The sequence below is a fragment of the Ptiloglossa arizonensis genome, chromosome 1 (assembly GCF_051014685.1).
Source record: "Ptiloglossa arizonensis isolate GNS036 chromosome 1, iyPtiAriz1_principal, whole genome shotgun sequence".
In the NCBI taxonomy this organism is placed as follows: Eukaryota; Metazoa; Arthropoda; class Insecta; order Hymenoptera; family Colletidae; genus Ptiloglossa; species Ptiloglossa arizonensis.
Window position 1 is genome coordinate 7840279 of NC_135048.1, and position 11649 is coordinate 7851927.

Sequence of the window (11649 nt, forward strand, 5' to 3'; positions counted from 1 at the left end):
CGGTTTATCGCAAACTGCGCCTCTATCCTTCGGCAAGTGCTTAAACATTCCGCGCCACTATTCCCTTGCTAGTCTTAAGAGTTGGAATACTCGTGCTTTGACAGTTTTCAATTCGTAGGATGGAAGAAATTGACCGTTTGAAACCACCGATGGATCATCCACCAGCGAAGGGTTTGGCTCTTGTTTCTTCGTGCAAGCTAAGCTTTCGGGGTAAGCAAGTAATATAAGACCTAGCTCGGGGGCAGGGACCGATGTCCTCATTAGGACCTCAGGTGACACAAGTCATCTCTTATCGTCTCTTTTTAAATTTAGAATTATTTTTACCACGTTTTCTATTTTATTTGGTTGTTCGAAAATTTTTTGTGAAAATGAAACACGATTTTTTTTAGAGTGTATAAACATTTTATTGAATTATATATTTTCCATTTTGGAAAACGAAATTACTTTCCGAGCAACCTAATAGGAACAGAGGGCAGATCAGTAGACAGGTTATGGCACTTACTGTTAGGTGCCAAAGCGATGTGACTCTACCACGGTTTCTATGAGGGTAGTTCCACAAGTATCTGACCTAACAAAGAAAACACAAAAAATTTGGGAAAAAATATCTTTGTTTCTCTACATAGTTTCCTTTTAGATCGATACACTTTCCCCAACGATGTTCAATAGCTTTGCGATACTCTATTTATAGTGAGAACCATCCAGCTCTGTAAAATAGTCATCAACCGCAGACTCCATTTCTTTATTGTTGGCAAATTTTTTTACCACCGAGCCAATTTTTCAAGTTTGGAAATCGAAAATAATCCGAGGGAGCTAAATCTGGCGAATAGAGTGCGGGAGGGAGTAATTCGAATTTTTACACATTGATTTTGGCCATTGCAATAACGGATGTGTGAACTGGTGCATTGTCTTGATGAAACAAAATCTTCTTCTTCGCCAAATGCTGCCCTTTTTTGTTGATTTCATCACTCGAACGCTGCAATTTGTTCGCATAATACTCGCCGTTGGTTGTTCTTCCTTTCTGAAGATAATTCATGAAAATTATCCCACGCGCATCCCAAAAAACTGACGCCATGACCTGGCCTGCAGATGGAACTGCCTTTGCCTTCTTTGGAGCAGCTTCTCTCCTTTCGGTCCATTGTTTCGACCGTTCCTTCGTCTTAGGTGTGAAGCGATGGACCCATGTTCTATCCATGGTTACGAATCGACGCAAAAACTCGGCTTTATTGCTGTGAAACCTCACCAAACACTCGATCGAAACATCCTCACGACGTTGTTCCATTGCGAGTAATCACGGCACCCATCTCGTGCACAGCTTTCTCGTGTCCAAATTTTCAGTCAATACGCGATGTACAGCACTTTTTGATGTGCCTATCGTGTCTGCTAGCTCGCGCACTTTCAGTCGACGGTTATCCAACACCATTGTGTGGATTTTTATCAACATATCAGGCGTAGTCACCTCGTTTGATCGACCGCTCCGATGTTCATCTTGACAGCTCGTACGGCCTCGTTTAAACTCTGCCACCCAATATTTTACTGTCGTAAACGAAGAAGCAGACTCTCTCGGAGTAGTATCTAACTCGGCTTTGATATCGGTTGGAGCGAGGCCTTTGAAACGAAAGTATTGTGTCGCGTAACGATAACCAATTTTTTCCATGTTTACAAATTCACCGAGAGCGTTCACTATTGATGACTGCCAAGCAAATACTGAACAACGCAGCGTCGTCAACCTTCGAACTTGAGCTTTATAAGGTCGATACTTTCTCCCTTAGTCGTTCTTTTCAAACAACTACCACCATCTATACGTCAGGTTGGGTACTCGTGGGACTACCCTCGCACCATCTTCCTATTTTAGGCTCAAACTGCATAGGAACAATAATATTCCTTACCTGGATGGACCAAGAGATAGAACATACCTTGTACCGTTGAGAATCAAAGGGACGAATCTTTCTACGTCCCTTTTTACGACCATCCTTTCTAAGATCCTTCCTTTTTGGCCTAGTCTGCACGGAACTGTGACATTACACGGGTGGGTAGATCAAGAGAGACAGGTCTACTATCTACTGCCGAATCCCGAAGTAACACGGAGCAAGAGCAATGCTTTTCAACCCAAAGAAGTAGAAATTCTGAACAATAGGATCCGTATTCCTTCCAAATGGATCTCTTGGGCTCCTAACAATACTTCGATTCAATTTTGTGCAGTGACTGGACTCGAACGACTGATAGTAACGATACGGTTAAGAACTTAGAATCTTCAGATGGGGTACTTCTGGGACTAGCCTCGTAGACCGATGCACGACGCACAAGTTAATTATTAATTAGAATCGCGTACCACCGTCATCGAAAATTCGCGTAAACTGACGAATCCGATGGAAATATCCACCCTCGACACATCCACTGATCGAACCCACCAATCATGGAAAAACACTCAAGACAATCGATCCTTCAACAACTAGACAGACACGAGATTAGACAGTTACGGAAAAACCATCGAACAGTCACGACACAACCACCGAACGGTAAAAATATCTCCTCCGTCCATTTGCAAATACCACCAACAATCTAACATCAAGTCGAATTCTAACATCTAACGCTGTATCGTATTTAAACCAATATCTCAACTCGACTGCATTTCGTTAAGTCAAAGTTCAATCAACAGGGCGATGTCACGAATGTATATACTTTGGTATTTCGAGTAGGATCCAGCTGGGTGGATTTCAAAGTTTCAAAGTTTATTCGTTAGATTTTGTTCCTTCGAACCGGATTCCATATTTTTGGTCCTTCAAGTCGGATCCAACGACGACAGCACTCTACAATAACCTAACGAAGAGTCATTCTTCACGCGCTGAAAGCCGTCAGAGGGTTCGCTCGACCAAAGAGAATTACTCGCTTAAAAATTGAACATCCCTTGGTTTAATTAAAACCGAGAGTAGGCTGGGTAATTAACTGAAATCGACACTTTGTCTCGAAATTTATGAATGTGGTAGGTCGAGCTGTAAAACAAGCGTTACAGTGATCCTCGATTAAAAGAAACCAAATTGTGAACTTTCGATTTCATATATACGGGGTAGGTAGTGAATTTATAAATTCGTGAATATGTTATAAATGTATTGACGAGAGTTTTCCAATAAAAACGAGAAATACCATATTTCAGAGAATGAATCTACACGCTAAGATGAGTAAAAAAATATCCTATTAACGTATGTCTTCGTTTTCGAGTTAGGGATGAGTAAAGAATATGTTTAAAGAGTCAGAAAAAGAAAAAGATTTTTTGAAATCGTATTATCAGAATACCCCTTTAAGGGAAATATAGTACCATGTTATAGAGGAACGTGTACAACGTCGAGCAATTTTTTATTTATTGTTAATTGCAGGCCTTCAAAAATCGATCGAAACGTTTGCCTCTATACTACTGTGAATTCTTTCCAGAGGTCAACTTCTGAGCTTCGCACAATACGAGATAAAATATTGTGGAACGAGACGGATACATTTTCTTTAATCGTTTATAACTCGAAAACTAAGGTATGTAGGGTACACGTTCATCAGATATTTTAATATTATTTCTGAATTACCCTGTACACAAGAAGTATAATAGACACACTGTACTCGATCTATCCATAAAATATCTGTACCGAACAAATACTCTCGATGATACATTAAGGTCGTTTACATTAACATCGAGAAACCAAGAACGATTTAGAGAGAGGTATTTTTTTTTTTTTTTGAAAAAAAAAAGCAATTAAACGATCAGGGAGCATTATTTCGCTGTATTTTCGTTGCGTCGACGAGTTCGATTCGTACAAGGCGAAGGAAATGAGGAAAGTTACGAGCGAGAGGGGCAGAAAACCGTGCAGTGTGAAAATATTTTCTCGCGGCGTTATCGAGTTTCAACCATTCATTCCGTTCGAATGCGCTCGCTGTGAAAAGCGTCGTTGCGATGGAAGTTACGCGGGAACCTTATAGGAGAAACGGCAGGAACGTTAAGAAGAAGTTAAAGGCCGCTTTATATCGCGAGCGTCGCTGAAAATCCCGCCATAGCGCGCGGCTGTCTGCGACCGAAACTTCCTAGCGTCCACCTAATCTCCTTAATTTACGTTCAAGTATCGGAAGAATTTTTCTTGGACCGCCTGTACTTCTTAGTATCAAGAGGGTGATTCTAGAAACTTTTGGTTGCAACTCCGTTTCGACAAAATATAGAGAAAAACCAGAAGGTGAAAGCTTTCCGAAAGTTTAACAATAAATAGATATTTAATAAATAAATAATAAATGAAACAGGTATGTGACGAAGTGTAATGTTGATTACAAGATTCTAAGCTCTTAACCGTATGGTTACTTCTAATCTTTCGAGTCCAGTCACTGCACAAAATTGGATCGAAGTATTGTTAGGAGCCCAAGAGATACATTTGGAAGGAATACGGATCCTATTGTTCAGAATTTCTACTTCTTTGGGTTGAAAAGCATTGCTCTTGCTCCGTGTTACTTCGGGATTCGGCAGTAGATAGTAGACCTGTCTCTCTTGATCTACCCACCCAAGTAATGTCACAGTTCCGTGCAGACTAGGCCTAAAAGGGAGGATCTTAGAAAGGATGGTCGTAGAAAGGGACGTAGAGAGATTCGTCCCTTTGATTCTCAACGGTACAGAGTATGATCTATCTCTTGGTTCATCCAGGTAAGGAATATTATTGTTCCTATGCAGTTTGAGCCTAAAATAGGAAGATAGTACGAGAGTAGTCCCACGAGTACCCAACCTGACGTATAGATGGTGGTAGTTGTTTGAAAAGAACGACTAAGGGAGAAAGTATCGACCTTATAAAGCTCAAGTTCGAAGGCTGACGACGCTGCGTTGTTCAGTATTTGCTTGGCAACCATCAATAGTGAACGCTCTCGGTGAATTTGTAAACATGGAAAAAATTGGTTATCGTTACGCGATACAATACTTTCGTTTGAAAGGCCTCGCTCCAACCGATATCAAAGCCGAGCTAGATACTACTCCGAGAGAGTCTGCTTCTTCGCTTACGACAGTAAAATATTGGGTGGCAGAGTTTAAACGAGGCCGTACGAGTTGTCAAGATGAACATCGCAGCGGTCGATCAAACGAGGTGACTACGCCTGATATGTTGATAAAAATCCACACAATGGTGTTGGATAACCGTCGACTGAAAGTGCGCGAGCTAGCAGACACGATAGGCACATCAAAAAGTGCTGTACATCGCGTATTGACTGAAAATTTGGACACGAGAAAGCTGTGCACGAGATGGGTGCCGTGATTACTCGCAATGGAACAACGTCGTGAGGATGTTTCGATCGAGTGTTTGGTGAGGTTTCACAGCAATAAAGCCGAGTTTTTGCGTCGATTCGTAACCATGGATGGAACATGGGTCCATCGCTTCACACCTGAGACGAAGGAACGAAACAATGGACCGAAAGGAGAGAAGCTGCTCCAAAGAAGGCAAAGGCAGTTCCATCTGCAGGGAAGGTCATGGCGTCAGTTTTTTGGGATGCGCGTGGGATAATTTTCATGAATTATCTTCAGAAAGGAAGAACAACCAACGGCGAGTATTATGCGAACCAATTGCAGCGTTCGAATGATAAAATCAAGAAAAAAGGGCAGCATTTGGCGAAGAAGAAGATTTTGTTTCATCAAGACAATGCACCAGTTCACACATCCGTTATTGCAATGGCCAAAATCAATGTGTAAAAATTCGAATTACTCCCTCCCGCACTCTATTCGCCAGATTTAGCTCCCTCGGATTATTTTCGATTTCCAAACTTGGAAAATAGGCTCGGTGGTAAAAAATTTGCCAACAATAAAGAAATGGAGTCTGCGGTTGATGACTATTTTACAGAGCTGGATGGTTCTCACTATTAATAGTGTATCGAAGCTATTGAACATCGTTGGGGAAAGTGTATCGATCTAAAAGAAGCCCTATCTAGAGAAATAAAGATATATTTTGTGTTTTCTTTGTTAGGTCAGGTACTACTGGGACCACATCTGTATGGTACTCGGTTTATGGTGCTGCCTGTTTCGATCGGCAGTCAGCTGTTCACCAGATTTTCAAAAACGAAGGTTTGCGCATTTGTGGGGAGGCAATAGCCCTTCTGTACTCGCGACGTTACAATTATTGTTTGTCGGTTTGCACCTACCGTCGCGATCTTTGTTCTCTTTTGCAGTCGAAAATCATCGATCCGTTTTTGGAACCGGGGCGAGATCGCGGTGAAAGTTGCGTTTCAAAAAATTCGTCGCTCGTAAGGACAAGAACAGTGGATGCTTTTCCGTTTCTCATTTTCGCCCCGCTCGCGCTTTAATTCCTCGTTCCACGTCGACGCTTTAATTCGCCTCGGCTAAATTGAAAACTTTCCCCCTCGTTTTTGGCCCTTTTTACCGCGAGATATCGACTTTCGTTGTCGGAATCCCCCCCTCGTCCCTTCCACCACTTTTCTCCTTTAACGTTTCGTTACTTTTTGCTACGATTCCTCGAGATCCATCGAAACTATTGTAGCCACAACGCGTTCCGGACCAACCTTGAATATTGGGCCGAACTTGAATACGTGCAATTGAATATTTATTCATTTTCCGATCTCATTGTCACGTAACGGAATACAAATAATACGAAGCGTAAAAAGTGAAATATAATAAAATATAGACATTACGCCATGGCGAAGAAAACAAAGTTTAACTGTTGCTGGTTTAGGACCTAATTCTATAATAGCATAGGAAGGAGTAAGTAATGATTAATTTTTCAAATTTTTACATTTAAAGTACAGTCCGAATCTCGAAAAGTTCGATGAAATACCTACAAACAACTGTGAGTGTACTATAAAAAAACAATATTTTTTAGTAATCATTTTTTCCCGCATATGATTTCCTTCTATAATTACACTCTCGAATTTCGAGCCAACAAGTTGATTAATAATTTTGTTTTTAATTCTATCATTTAACAACCGCGCGTTATCGAAATTATCTTCCTCGGCTGAAGAACTTTCGTTTCTTTGTTTCATTCACGAATGGAATCAATTGACCTACGAAGATTATCCTACTTGTGATATCGTAAAACAGGGACAAGGAACCGATAGAGAGACAGGACAATTTATTAGGCTTCTAATTCTATCGACGTTAATAATGTTGTAAGCACCGATATTGATGAGTTTAATAACACAAGCTATTCGTGTTCTTACCCATCAACCTACTTTTACACTTCGATACCATTTCTAACGCTAACAATGGTCTTGTAAGTTACGTTTAATTTCAAAGTAAATTTACAATTTCTATTAACAAACGAGATATTCTTAACAACGAAGGGTCGACCGTGCGACAATTTCGCGGGGTAAATAATTTCTCAGGGAGTCTACATTATACTCGAGGCTTATACCTAATACCTCGAGAGTTATTTGTGAGCGTCGCGTGGTGGGTAAAAATCTTGATAAGAATCTTTTCTTGTTTTAATTTGGATAGTCTGCCGCGAAATAGAAGAGTTTAGATCCGGGGCACAAAGGGTTAATTAACTTGGCCGTTGAATGCTGCAGACTGCGGCGGCGCGATGGGAAAAACAGGGTGCGGGAAAGCGGAAGAAAACACCGTGGAAAGGGTGTTATTTGAAATGCCCGGGGCGATAAGTTTCCAGAAGGAGTATTTCACGAGCCCCGAGTACATAAACGCCGCTAATAAAGGCCTCAAAGGACTAAGGAACGGGAAGGATACTCGCGTAAGTCTACCCTTAATCCCTCTTCTTCCGGATGGACGAAAAAGAAAGAGAGGAAGGAAAGCGCGAGGCAGGGGAGCCCATTTACTGAAGACCCTTAGGATTACGAGCTCTCGAAAGCAACCGGCCTGGTCGCTGTTTAGCCGTTGAAAAAATCGAACCCTCGTTGTCCGAAGAAAAATTAAGAGGACAATATTGAATCTCATACCGGTGAAACTGTCAGACCTTGTCCGATTTAGGAAGTATCGTTTAAATCTGAAAATTATTTCACCACTTTTTGACGCGCGCACATTATTTTCGTTTCATTCTCTGGGACACGAATACATAAGTAGGGTATTAGGTAAAACAGTTTGGGTCCGTATCTCGGTTAATATCGATTCTATCGAAAATTTGTATCACGTAAGAAAGATTGTGAATTTAATTTGCGATAATTATTGTTAGATGTGTTTTTGTCGTAAAAGTAACGGCAAGAGAGATATTACCCATTTTATAATACGTGTCCTTCATTGCTCTCTTTCTCTCTGGTAAGAATTTTGTAATATCGTGTGAGCGTTTTATTAATCCATATGTTTAAAATAGCGGTAAGATACGACTTATCGACGAAACAAGGTTACGCAAAAGGTTAGTTAGTGGACCATTAGAGTGCATGTTTTGTCTAAGTGGACCATCGCTGGAAGAATTCGAGGAACACTGCCCTATTGGATATAACATTGTCTTTTCGGCGTTGGGCAAAGGAGCAGAACGAACGAAACGCAATAGCTCGTGGAACGTAATGGAGTGGCGTGGATAAACACGTCGACCGATACAAGTTCAACAAACTGCTTCTCCAGTTGAACAATTTTCACTTAACGCTTGTAATGCGAGCAGAACTGTTTGCCTTCTGCTTTGTTGCGTTCGATGGAGAAATCCTGAAGGATTCGACGATCTTATGTCGAATTCGAAAGGATTCAAATTCGAAAAACAGGGGAGCGTTTCGATATGAATTTGTAGGTTAGACCGTAGTCGAGGCTGGAACGAAGTGAAAATATTACTAGGAAATATTGTTTCTAATTAAATTTGATCGTTCTTTTACATTAATTCTCGAATTGAGTTCTTTGACGCTTCGATCGAACAAGTTTGAGATGTTGGGCGCAGTCAATTTTGCCGAAAAAATCTGGATTTCTAACCTCAAAGTGTAAGCTACAAATATAGAAACAGAAATATGTTCAGAAGTTGCAAAGCTTCATGAACGGATAAACACCCGATGATTAAACTACGGTAAAGAAGAATAGGTCGATATAAAGGTTATGTTCATTTGTTTAAACGAAGAAAGAATACTAAAGAAACGAATACAACCAGGTAGAAAATTGAACGCAGTGTACGACGAAAGGCTACAAAACATAACAGTGCGAAAAATGAGAACGGATAAACGATATTCAGTTCGCACGATACGAATCTATTCGGCGCGAAATTCAAAATTGCCTAGCACGAAAGCTACCGTACTCGCCTCACTGTGAACACTTGTAACTTATTTTCGAATAAGGAGTCTTTGCCGGGTCTAATGCCAATGAAACGATAGTCCAAGAGGGTATCTGAAATCTAGGTAACTGCTTAGGTATCACGCACGCGGAAACGTAACCGATAAGTTAAAAAATGTCCGACAGGGTGCTTGTGGAGCTACAAGTTCCTTGGGGTGGTAGAAAAAGACGAACGGAAGGAGTGGTTGGGACAAGGAGCATTGGCGAGGTAGACGGACTAAAGGGAGGAAAAAGAAAAATAAAATACGAAAAGGAAAAGGAAAGGGTCGATGGAAGAAAAACCGTGGAGCATCGTTCCGTGTGCAGGAACGACAACTATAGCCTGCCTCGTCATTATGAATTATCTATGTGGGAGCGACGCCTGCGCTTTTACACCGAGTAAAAGCGAATTTCACTGACGAATCGACAGACGCGACCCACTGTTGCGGATCGAACAACGACCGACAGGAGCATTGCTCGCGTGAACGAGCAGTTTATTTTCGGTTTACCCTCTTCTTTCCGAGAATTAGGCTACCCTCGCCGACCACTGTTCCCAGTGTAACTTAAATGCGACTCGCGCTACCCTCTCGTCCCGTAAAGTGTATCGTTCAACTCGTGCTCTTCTTTCAAAGTAATTTCACCGATCCATTCTCAATCCCAAAAGTATATTATCCAATGTATCCACGTTCTATAGTTCCCGGATCAAACTCGATCGCTTCACGGGAATTCGATTCGACCGATGTTCAACGTTTTCAGCTTCCTCGGGTAAAGTAATTTCACCGTTGTCCCCGGCTAGCCGTGTTAACAGCTTCCGATAAATGTCCCAGCTTTGTTGGCATTTTCCGGCTTGCTTTATACCGGCCGATTTGTCAGCGAAATCAACCTTTGTCCAACGAAACTGCTCTCGATAGGGGATATTTCGACCCCGTATTACCGCAGAACAAGTTGTACCAGCCGTGACAATTCGCTTTCGACGAATATTTGCTACCCTTGCCACCCAGACGACCGTCTAACGAATCAGACACACCGGAGGAGCTGGACTCAAGAACCGCACAAGTTTCGCGCAGTCCTCGAGCTGGAACTCCGGACTGCGTTATCTTTCCAACAACGATGTCTTTTGGATTCGTTGAATTCTACGAGTACAGTCGCGTTGGTATTTTTTAATTTGTTTTTTTTTTGTTCTTTTCGTTCGTTTTCCTCGTCACAAGGTTCGGAGATCCGGAACGAGAGGCGAAGCAGTCCGGAACTGCGGCAACGCGAATAAAAATCGCGTGCACGTCTCGGATCGCGAAGTGTCCCGCGGTGATGGTGATGCATCGATTCGGAAACGTTCGAAAAACTTTCTTTTGAAACTCTCCCCCTGCCCGATCCCCTCCGCGGGTAACTTGCCACTTACCTTAGCAGCGATCGCTCTCCCGTCCGTATCGTAGCAGCCTTCAACTTCCCACAGTCGTTTCGCGAGGCATGTCAGTCCGTCGACAGTCCGTAGGCAAACTTTCCCCGATCGAGTACGAACCGCACGGATCTCGTCCGCTTTTGACAGCCGACGAATCTTGCGAGCCAAGGTAATCACCCGGAGGAAAGAACGGCTTCGATCCGATCCAACTGCGTGAGAGGACGTCGCACACGGTTGAACACTTCGCGATCTAACGAAATACCTGGACGACGTCTTGAATAATCGCTCGCTTCGGCACCACGCAGTCTATGGTGTACGGTTCGTGACAACCTGTACACTCGAACGACAACGGTGAACGGTTCCCTTGTTCCTCGAATTTCACCCTCCGTCAGCCACTCGGTCGTTTACATTGATCCGCGTCCACGAGCGCGACCGTGTCGTTCGCTACTTATTGTTGCCGACGCGATCTCCACGACCAGGCAATACACAGAACGGCTCTCCCGGTGACGAGATGGTCGTTCGGAGGTCTGGCGCAGTCGAAGCAGGTGTTTTCGGTCTCGACGTGCGCTCGCTGGTTAGATCAGACGGTTCGGTGTACTCCGTCAGAGCCATTGGGTAGACAGACGGCTCGGTCCAGGTGTGAGGTATCTTCAACGACTCGTCACGTTTGCTAGCGGCGCGTCGAGACGCAGCATCCTCGAGACTCTGTCGCGTGCTCGCGACGAAGATCCTCGCGAACGTAGCTCCCCGCGACGAAGCTCCCCGCGACGAAGCTTCCGACGACGAACGTGGACGCGGCAGTTCAGATGGCGCGGACCGATCGGGACATCCAGCTCGGTCAGGGTTAGGTCGCGGTGGTATCGACGCGATTCCGCGAGTCGGGACGAGGCGAGGTTGGACGAGAAACGGCGTCTGTCGAGTGCCGTGGGAACTGTCTACCGTCCATGAAGAGCGTCGCCGGCACGGACGCACCCCGTAGGGGTACGCAGGGCGCAAGATCAGACGTCGCCGGACACGCCGCGCATGCGCAGCCTCGTGCGGTCCGATCGCCGCATGAAGG

The 11649-nt window shown here is 43.4% G+C and overlaps 1 protein-coding gene across 4 annotated transcripts in view; it reads right to left on the reverse strand.

Annotated features, from left to right (window-relative positions):
* The window catches only part of LOC143143221 (TWiK family of potassium channels protein 18), a 35578-nt gene extending 24107 nt beyond the window's left edge, over nucleotides 1-11471 (reverse strand). For all 4 annotated transcript variants that reach the window (XR_012991067.1, XR_012991066.1, XM_076304274.1 and 1 more), the window contains exon 1: nucleotides 10590-11471. The gene's annotated coding sequence lies outside the window, so the exon portion shown is untranslated. The remainder of the gene's footprint in view (nucleotides 1-10589) is intronic.
* Nucleotides 11472-11649: the final 178 nt, after the last annotated feature.